Genomic DNA, 10,287 nt, shown 5'->3' on the forward strand with positions numbered 1-10,287 from the left:
TGTTGGTATGCATGTATTTCAAGCCACACTTGCAAGATCTGTTGAAGCAGTCATCTGTAAATAAAGTAAAGCTGGGTTGTTGTTGTTTTCTTTTTCCTTTTTTTTTTTTTTTTTTAACTTAGAGTTATTTTTTACCAGTGCACATAGAAGGAACATATCAATCATATAAACACATATTTATAAGCATATTATATTTCTAAATTTCAGACTTTGAGTCTGCTATCAAAGAGTTTTTATAATGAACTTTTTCCTTCAAGATGTATGTGCACAACGTGTATTAATATTTTCTGTACCTATTTGTTATTCAAGTAATGAATCAGATTTTTTTTTCCTATGGAAATCAGTTTTCTGATTAAATTAAATCTTCTGTTGAAAATATCGTAACTGTTTCGTTTTACTGCTCATGCACACATCTATATGTATGCAATTAACTGAGGTCTGAGATTATTAACACATATTTTATCCATTAAGATGCATGAAAATGAAATTTAAACAATTAATTTTACTACAGTATACTAAAGTTTAATAAATCCAGAGCCATCACAGTATCATAGGTTTTTTTTCTTTTTTTCCTTTTTTTCCCACTTGTATATAAGCTCAGTGGGGAGGTTTTAAAAGCTATAATAAAAGCAAATTTTATTTAAACTTTTACATAAGATTTATAATATAGGTTGGTGGCCACATTTCGTTGACACAAACCAAAGCAAATAATTTCTTATGATGGCAATGTGCAATATTGCATTGATTCACTCTGGGAGTATCAATTACCTTGTCTTACTTTGGCACAATAAAAGAATATGGTGAGGTTATATTAATCCTGTCAAAATGAATCAATGCTGTCTGTTTGCTGTAAAGTATGTTATGAAAGTTCATGTTGTAATGTTCATGTATATTCATATGCACTGTTCTGAACTCTCCTTGAGGAACTCAGAATTTCTACCAGTTCACTGGAGGAGCATGAATTAAAGGAATGGATTTTCAGCTGTGTGGCTGGTGCTACTTACTAATGCAATACTAAAATATTGCTATGAATGCCATTGAAATTTTAATAGTTGGGGATAATAACTTCTGTGTCGCTCGATGTAGTTTCTGTTCATTTCAGGATAGATGAGGAGATGAATCTATTGGTAAAGGAGAATCCACAGGATGCGAGACAGTGGTACGAAGCAAAATCACTATGCAAAGGTTATGCTCAATGCAAGGAGTTGAACAAATTAAACTTATATAGTAAATGATGTTTTTTTGACTGCCTAAATTGATGAGTATATTTTTAGCAGTATACAAGAAATGTGCAGAAAAAAATTAATGATGCAAAATAGAGAAGAACGAAATTCCTAAGAGGTGTGGTTTATTAGAAAACTTTCTATTTGGCATGAAAAATGAGTTCGAGGAAATGAGATAGGTGTGGAATATTTTCCTTTCACTCAAAAAGAGCAGTGCCACACCTTGTTCATCAAGGAATTGAAGTGATTTTTTTATTAGCAGGAATATACCATAAAGATGGGATTATTTGTTAGACTGGACTGTACACAGGCTGTGTATTTTTGGTACAGGGCATTTTGTAAAGATACCTGCAAAGACAGCATATAACATTGTAAACATTCTAGTGATGAAGAAGTAGCAATTATGAAAATGGAAATTAATAAATAGTTTTCTAACAGGATAACCGAGAATAGTTTTTAAAGCAGAACAAATGGTGTAAATATTAGAATTTTATTAAATGGTTCCTTAATTCCACATATGATAGTATCCTTATCACTTGCTGGTCATCTTTTCCTACCAAAAGCTGAGTTTGTAAATTTAAAAGATTTCACTGCTAGGTTGTGTTGATTCAGGTACTTGAGTTTAGCAGTTGGAAGGGTTGCATGTCATTTGGTCTTCATTATGCTGGTATACAAAATTTAAGTAAAAATTTTGGTGGGGTGATTCAGAAGGATTACTCTAATTCCTTTATCAGAGTGAGCCAGCAAGATAAAGCACAAGCTTTTTAAAAATGCTAACTGGGTATTGGACATATTTTAGAGGGATGGGGTTTTCATCCTGGCATGGGGAGCTTTTGCTTTTTGCATTTTTACAGGCTTCTTCTTTAATGCACAATTATAAATAACATAATGTTTTGCTTTTCACTTTACTCTTTGCTTTTTCCTGTCCTGTTTCACAGTGTTCATGCTGTATACAAGTGGAAAGTTGCCTGGTTCAATCTCAAACAGCCTTTTCTGCAAAATTGGTTTAGTTATGAGACACCATATTTTCAATGAATTATTTGGTATGCATTTGGTTCTTCCTTTTCAGTGAATATTTGTATTAATAATAAAGCTTTCTCTGAGTAAAATACGTATAGATGCATAGGGCATGAAACAGCATATGCATGTCGAAAATCTCACAAGTAATACTGCATACTAAATGCATCATGAGCTGCCTTGTTCATACACTTTATGCATGTGGTACAGAAGTATTCAGAAAATTCTAGTCATATAGATACCATTTTTTAACTGTTTTAAGTAACTGTTGTTAATATATAGACCTAGTGACATATTCTCATCTTAAAACCTTGTCTAGCAAGTTTGTTTTCTATTTGAATTAGAAGACTAAGTGTATTGAAGTGTTTAAATGAGCAAATTCCCACATCGTTTTTCACAGTATCCCCTTCCATCTGTCTTGAGCAGTGGTTAAATATATTGTATGGAATTTAGAATAACATTTTTTTCACTTGAGTTTTGAACATAATATAGAATATTTAGGGAAGAGTGACATATTTCTGCATGTTTTCAGCCGTGTGCTGTGTTAAAATCCAATGTACTTTCTATTTGTAGAACAAATTGGAAAGAACAAAAGCCACTGCAAGTACCCATATTTTGCCATTCAACTGAATATTTTGATTAATGCTAAATATAAAACCAATTTGTCAGTAATAGCATACCATGTCATAGTGAGATACTGCAAACCTCAGGTATATTTTATGCTGATATACTGAGCTGTCATGGAACAGAGCATTGAAGTAGTATATAAAATTTTTATTAATAGCAAACCAGAAGTACTTGCAAAATATTGCAAACTATATAAAATAGATGCTTTTGTATTAATAAACAAGCATTTATTCTGTCAAAGGCACAGAGAAACTTCTGAGGTGTCTGTCAAGAGAAATTCTCAAAACACAGTGCCAACCAAAGACCTGAGTAGCAATTAAGACCAGAGAAATAAAATAAAAGCCGTTAAAGATAGAAGGAAGGTACAGATTTATTTTTAATATAACTTCAAAACACAATGTTAACAAACATGCAAATAAAACCAGATATATTTATTCCCAGAATACTTTTTCCACATTGATATATTTTCAAATAGTTTTTCTGATGCTTCCTCTGTATGAAGCTTATATTGCAGTTGATGTGTCATCAATCCCATCCTAAAGTATCAGTGAGCTGAGATTTGGCATATTCTAGGCAGGTATTGAAGCATTGGCAGAGGTGCCAGCTGAGGGCACACTGTTCAGCTATTACAGGTGCTGGAGGTTCATTGCTGTAAAATGGAAGGATATTTCACAAAAGTATAGCACTCTGTATTTCACATACTGGGGGGAATTTTAATGGGAAGGAAGCAACCAGAGCATTTCTGCCTTTCTGTCACGTCCTGACCTCTGAAATTGCTCCTTTGAACTATGTGGTTTCCATCACTTTACATGGGGGAAGGATTTTTGACTGCAGATTTTCTCTCTATCCCATTCTTCCTGGGCTTCTCTTAGTCCTGAAAAATAATAGGGAGTTTGGATCACTCGTTTGCCTTCTCTCATATCACTTCACGGGTGACCACATTACATTTCCCATTTCAAAGTACAAATAGTAATTAAGTTGTTCCATCAAGGTCTCTTCCTCCTGGAAGGCTGTTTTGGAGTCAGACTATCTAGGTGATTAGAAACCATCCAATTTCCAGACTGACTTTATTAATGAGTATTAACAGTGTTGACATCACCATAGTGCTTTAGTTGAATTAGTCAATCACAGAAAATAAGTGTGGTCCAGAAATTAGTAATACTTGTGATAGAGGTAAGTGTGATACAAGAATGCTTGAGGTAAGATACTTCAGGTAGAGATGGAAGAGTTAAGGCCACAGTGAAACACACTAGTTATCAGAATTAAGTACACTTCTAAGTGTTCAATTTAAAAAGAAAATAATCTTAGGACTTTTAGAAACAATTTATGAGGATGGGGAAATGGACAGTTTTACAAAAAGGATCTGCCTTGCTGTTTTTAAAAAGGCTGAAAGACAGCTGAGCTTTTCATCACGAAATAAACACCTGATATATGTAGAAAAAGCTAAAAAAAAAAAAAAAAAAGGCACAACATCCCAGAACATTCTGGAATTACCTCAAGATGAGAGTTACAAGACAAACTACTGAACTGGTTTTATAAGGGAGAGTTACGAGACTTGGTTGTCTAAAATATCCAGAGCTTAGGTCACTTCAGGAGATCATAGAATTGCTTGAATTGTAAAGATCACCTAGTTCCAACCTCACTGCATGGTCAGGTGCACCTTCCATTAGATCAGGCTGCTCCAAACCCCATCCCACCTGACCTTGAACACATCTATGGATGGGACATCTGTTTATTTGAAAAATTTAACACCTTTCCAGAAAACTGTTAAACAGACTCAAGTAAAAATATTTGTGGTGAAAGCACTCAAAGGGTTAATGTGAATTTTGTATGGGGTTTTTTTTGTTTGTTTGTTTCAACTCAGTTGTGAAGAAAGCCTTGAAATTATAGGTGTGCTCCAGCAGAATGACTGTGTTCTATTTTAGCTCAATTTATTAATCCATTCTATTCTTTATCGTTTTGTTAGAAAGTGCCTTCATGTTGCACACACTGCAGATAGCACAGATGTGATAGGATAAAAAAACCTCCACTATCTTTCAGCTGGATCTTTATGAAATGCCAGTGCATGCTGAGAAGAGAATTCATCCTTCTAATAGAAAAAACCTACCAAAAATAATACTAATGAAAATAATCCAGCCATTCTTATGCTAAATTTACATCTGCAAATACTAGATTTGAGAAACAAATAATTCTTTCTAAGACCTCAAATAACCATTGAAGCTAAAGAGTCAGATTTTTAGGTAGGAAATATGTCCCTTAGATTGTGTTTTTCCTTACACAATGTATTAATTGTCACAAGTCTTTTTCAGGATTGATGTAAACTTTAGATCTCAGAAAATTAATCTGTAGAGATTTTCCTCTTCTATTTACTCCACATGGAACATCATCTCAGTATTTTGGATATTACATGATTAACTTTCCTTACAGAATTCACCCTCCTTTAAGCAAGTGTCAGTCTAATGAAAGAGCACAGAGGAAACTGTTTCTGGAGGGCAACAGGAAGACTAAAAATCTTTGCCCTCCTCTCCATCAACAATAACAAAAAAACAAAAAAACCATACAAACAAAAAATCGGAGTCTGTTATTTCATCTTACCTATTCCTTTACTCTGGAGTGGGAAATCATGTCAAGGGTAGTGGCTTTTCTGGTACAAACTAGGTAAAATCTACATTTAAAAAAAAAATATCTGTTTAACTCTATGCCTTTGTTTCTGAAGTAGGCTTTCTAAAATAAGGAAAAAGCTTTTAGATCATGTTAGAAATTAAGAACTTCTCATAGAGTTTTCTTACAGAACTTAACAGATTGTCAGTGTACAAAGAGCTATGTTTCCTTTTTGTGCCAGCCAATCTCCATCTGCTATCTCCTGTCATATTAATAGATTACAAACTCCTAGGGCAGAGGTTTGCCCTTTTGTTGGCTACATATATATATGTTGCATAATAAAATGGAGTCTCAGTTTAGGAAGACTGCCTGCTAGCTGTGAGAGTGCAAAGCAGGAAAAAACTGTTACTCAATTTTTAGAAATGGGGGGATCATAGAATGGCTCAGGTTGGACGGGACCTTAAAGATCATCCAGCTCCAACCCCCCTGCATGGGCAGGGACACCTTGTGCTACACCTGGCCTTGAACACTTCCAGGGAGGGGACAGCCACAACTTCCCTGGGCAACCTGCTCCATTGTCTCACCACCTTCACAGGAAAGAATTTCTTCCTAATATCTAACCTAGATCTCCCCTCTTCAAGTTTCAAATGTTTTCCCCTTGTCCTCTCACTACACACTTGTGTAAAAAGCCCTATCCCAGCTTTCTTGTAGGCTCCCTTTAGATATTGGAAGGTTGCTTTATTAAGGTCATCTCGGATCCTCCTTTCCTCCAGGCTGAAGAACCCCAGCCTGTTTAGCCTATCTTCACAGGGGAGGTGCTCCAGCCCTCTGATCATTTAAGTGGCTCTCCTCTGAACACTCTCAAGGAGCTCCATGTCCTTATGCTGGGGACTCCAGAACTGGACATAGTACTCCAGGTGGGGTGAGGAAAAGAGTAGAGGGGGAGCATCACTTCCCTTGACTGGCTGTCTGTGCTTCTTTTGAATGCAGCCATGCAGGACCTGGTTGGCTTTCCAGGCTGCAAGGACACATTGATGGCTCATATTAAGCTTGCAGTCCACCACCACCCCCAGGTCCTTCTCCTCAGGGCTGTCTGCAATCCTTTCTCCTCCCAACCTGTATTCATGCATGGGATTCCTTAGTGCCCTAAGGAATGCACTCTTGCCTAAGGAAGAGCCAACAATTACATTGATGTGCAACTGAAGGTCTGTGTGTGCATAACATCAGATTGTACAAAACAAGTACAAATTTTGTTGTTCTTACTAGAAACATCACAATGGTCTTGAATTATGCCCTCAACTGAAAGTTCCTGATCACTTAGTGCTTTTTTTTTTTTTTTTTTTTTTTTTTTAACTCTTCTAACAGCCTTTGAGGTTAAAATGAAGTGTCATCATCAGATTCAGTTTGAGATTAATGTAACTAAATTTGTCATCATTGTGTGTATATATATACATATATATACCTGTATATATGTCCTGGTTTGGGCAAGGATAGAGCAAATTTTCTGTCTTGTGGTTTTGCTTTCAGCTAAGTCTTTTGTAAGTAGCTGACCTGACAATTAAACTGAATGACAGTATACTAGACAGAAAAGCTACTATTGTATTCAGCGGAGATCTAGGGCTTGATTAAGCTACCTAAATAATGGGCAGAAGAGCTATCTGAGATGTTATAAAGTACCCAGAATATCTCCCTGGGATCTGCTAGGTATGACAATATGACAAAAGGTCTAAGGGAGGCCTTAGCATTTCTATAAGTCACATGGAAGACCTTGAGACATCTGAAATGGTATTAGTTTATTATGCTTAGGCAACTAAAGTGAGCATGTAGTCAGAGCAAGCTTCAGGTGACCAGTCATGAGGGATGGTTGTACAGATATTTACTACTATTTATGAGCTAACCTGCTGTCTTCCAGCCACCAGTCAAGAAGGAAACTGATTATCCTCAAGTCCTGTATCATGTTTGGCAGCCATGAGTCTTAAATACTTTATGACATCTGAAATAATACAATGTGTACAGAGGGGCAATTAAATCAAGCTGCCAGTATCTACTCAGTGAGATGATGCTTGCTAGGCTTCTTTGATGAAGCTGATTAGATCTTTATTGTTTGCAGTGAGAGCTTAAGGAAACAGCATTCTTGTAGGTACCTACTGTTTAGAAAGATTCCATTGCATGTATGGCAATCCTTAGCATCATTTAGGCTCTGTGGGATATTTCCTCTGCTCTCTCACTGCCACTCTAGGAGCATGCGGCTTCCTCAAACATTGTGCCACACTGACATAAAGACCAGAGAATATTACCTTGTCTTACCTTGTATAGGCAGAATTCCAAGCATCCTAGGCCCTCTGCTTGGAAATGTATGTTTGCTCATCATGCAGTGTCTGTATGGGGGCTCCTCTGTATTATGTAGCACTATAAAGTATCTTCAGTAACTACTTGCTACATAATAACTGTGCTGGATTCTGAAACTTTTGCACCCAGAACCTGCCTGTCATTACAGAACCAGCTTTCTGAGACATTTCTGGACATATATTCACAAATTAAAAATCCTATGCAGATGTCAGGTATAACGGAGTTTAGATAATGGTCATCTGATGCAACTTTTATCCTACCTGACTTGTAATCTTAGAAGTTGCCTGAGTTTAAACTCTTAAGTTTTGTAGTCAGTGAAATGAATCAAGTGTCTGCAGGGAGAGATTAATCTTTTCTAAAACACCGGAATTAGGATTGGATGAATGACCCTCTGGAGGTGTCTCATTCATTCCTTTGACACATACAGGGCTTAAGATCACTCGTTTTGAAGTAGCCAACTAACTTTCAGGTGACTGAAGTTGATGATATTAATCTTCCCTTTTGTAATTGGAATGTGCTCAGCTGAAAATGGGCTAACAAGCTTTTGGGCTTTTCATCAAAGCTTCACTGACACCGAATGCTCAGATTTAGCTTACAGATGGTAGAAGTTTCTACTGGTTTTTGGTATTGCTTCCAAAGCAGTATCACCGGAAATTATTCAAGTTTGTCCATTACTCTGCCGTGAGAATCCATAACAAGGCTGCTTAGAACAGCTCAAATGCATTCTGGAAAAAGAAAATAGATGTTTGGTTTGATTATACAGCATTCGTTGAGACTATCACACTGGATAAAACTTGAGAAGTGTCTGTTGGAGTTGTAAACCTTCCTTTGAAACTCATTATTGTTATATTGAGTTTGCCGTGAGGTCAGCAGGGGCAGAAGGAGTGTGTAGTGATAAGAGTGTTCATCAACTAAGTGAGGTGTGGCCAGGATGCATGTTTAGTTTTACAAGAAGGAACTTGTCAAGGGAAGTCTTGCACAAGAGTGGGAGATGTGTGTGTGTGTGTGGCTTCTGTTTGCCCTTTAACTGGTATTTCAGGGGTTCATGACCTGAAGTGCTGCAAACAGGAGCCACAGAGGCTTACTTGAGCAACAGAGGTACCTAAAATTCAGCAAAATCTTGTCCCATCTTAGCCTGAAAATTATAACTTTTAGCTTTCTATCTATATTGTTTTCTTTTTAATTAAAGCAATTTTTTTGGGTTTTGGTGGGTTTTTTTAGTTCTTTTTTTGCCTTCTTTGTTAACAGACTTTTTGGTTTGCTCCTTATGTTTTCTTGAAAGCTGTGGAGGTTGCAGCTATGGTGGTTGATATTTTTCCAAGAATAAATTTTAAACTCATGCAATTAAGGTGTAAGATGCCAGATGTAATGAAATTCATGGTTCTGGACTCTAAAATGAGAAGCAGCAGAGGAACTCCAGCCTTTTTAAAAAAACCTGCTATTTAAAGACAACTTTCTCCACCTCAGTGGCAGGTGTCTTCACAGAATCACAGAATGTTTCATGCTGAAAGATATCACTTGGGGTCATCTATTTTGGCCACTCTTTCAGTAAAAAGATTTTTCTTTAAATGGAAACACTTTTATGTGATTCCTCAATTAGTGTCAGTGGGCACCACTGAAAAGAGCCTAGATCTCTCATCTTCATTCCCTCCCTTTAGGTATTTATATACAAGGATTAGAACCTTTCTGAACCTTGAGGCTGAACAACCCCAACTCTCTCAGCCTCTCCTCATTTGTCAGATACTCCAGACCATTCAACATTTTTATGGCCCTTCACATGACTAACTCCTCTAGCTCCATATCTTTTTTTACAGGGAAGCCCAGAACTGGACACAATACTTTAGGTGTGGTCTCACCAAGGTTGAGTAGAGGAGACCTCCACCAGCCTGTTGGCAGCACCCTCAATGCCATGTGGGTACATAGCTGGCTCATGGACAGTTTTTTTCCCACCAGTATCCCCAAATCCTTCTCTGTAGAGATGTTTTTGATCCATTCAGTCTCTAATGTATACTGGTGCCAGTGATCGTTCCTTCCCAGAGGCAAGACTCTTCGTTTTCCCTGGTTGAGCTTCGTAATACTCCTCTCAGTCCCCTTTTCCATCCTGTCAAGGTCCCTCTGTATGGCAGCAAAACCATCTTATATAGCAGCCATTCCTTCCAGTTCTGTGTGATTTGGAAACTTGCTGCAATACACTTTGTCCCATCCTCCAGGTCATTAATGGAGCTGTTGAACAGTACTGGCCCCAGAATCAGCTCCTTTGAGTATGTCACTAGAGATTTGCCTCCAATTGCAGTTTATACTCAGATTATATCTCTATGGGGTCCAGCTGTTCACCTAGTTTTCAGTCCATCTCACTGTCCACTTACCTAAACTGTACTTGATCAGTTTGTCTGTAAGGATTTTATGGGAGACTGAAGTAATGATAAGATCCATCACTCTCATCTTGTCCACCAAGCCAGTCACTTAAGCA

Source organism: Calypte anna, chromosome 3 (assembly GCF_003957555.1).
Source record: "Calypte anna isolate BGI_N300 chromosome 3, bCalAnn1_v1.p, whole genome shotgun sequence".
NCBI lineage: Eukaryota > Metazoa > Chordata > Aves > Apodiformes > Trochilidae > Calypte > Calypte anna.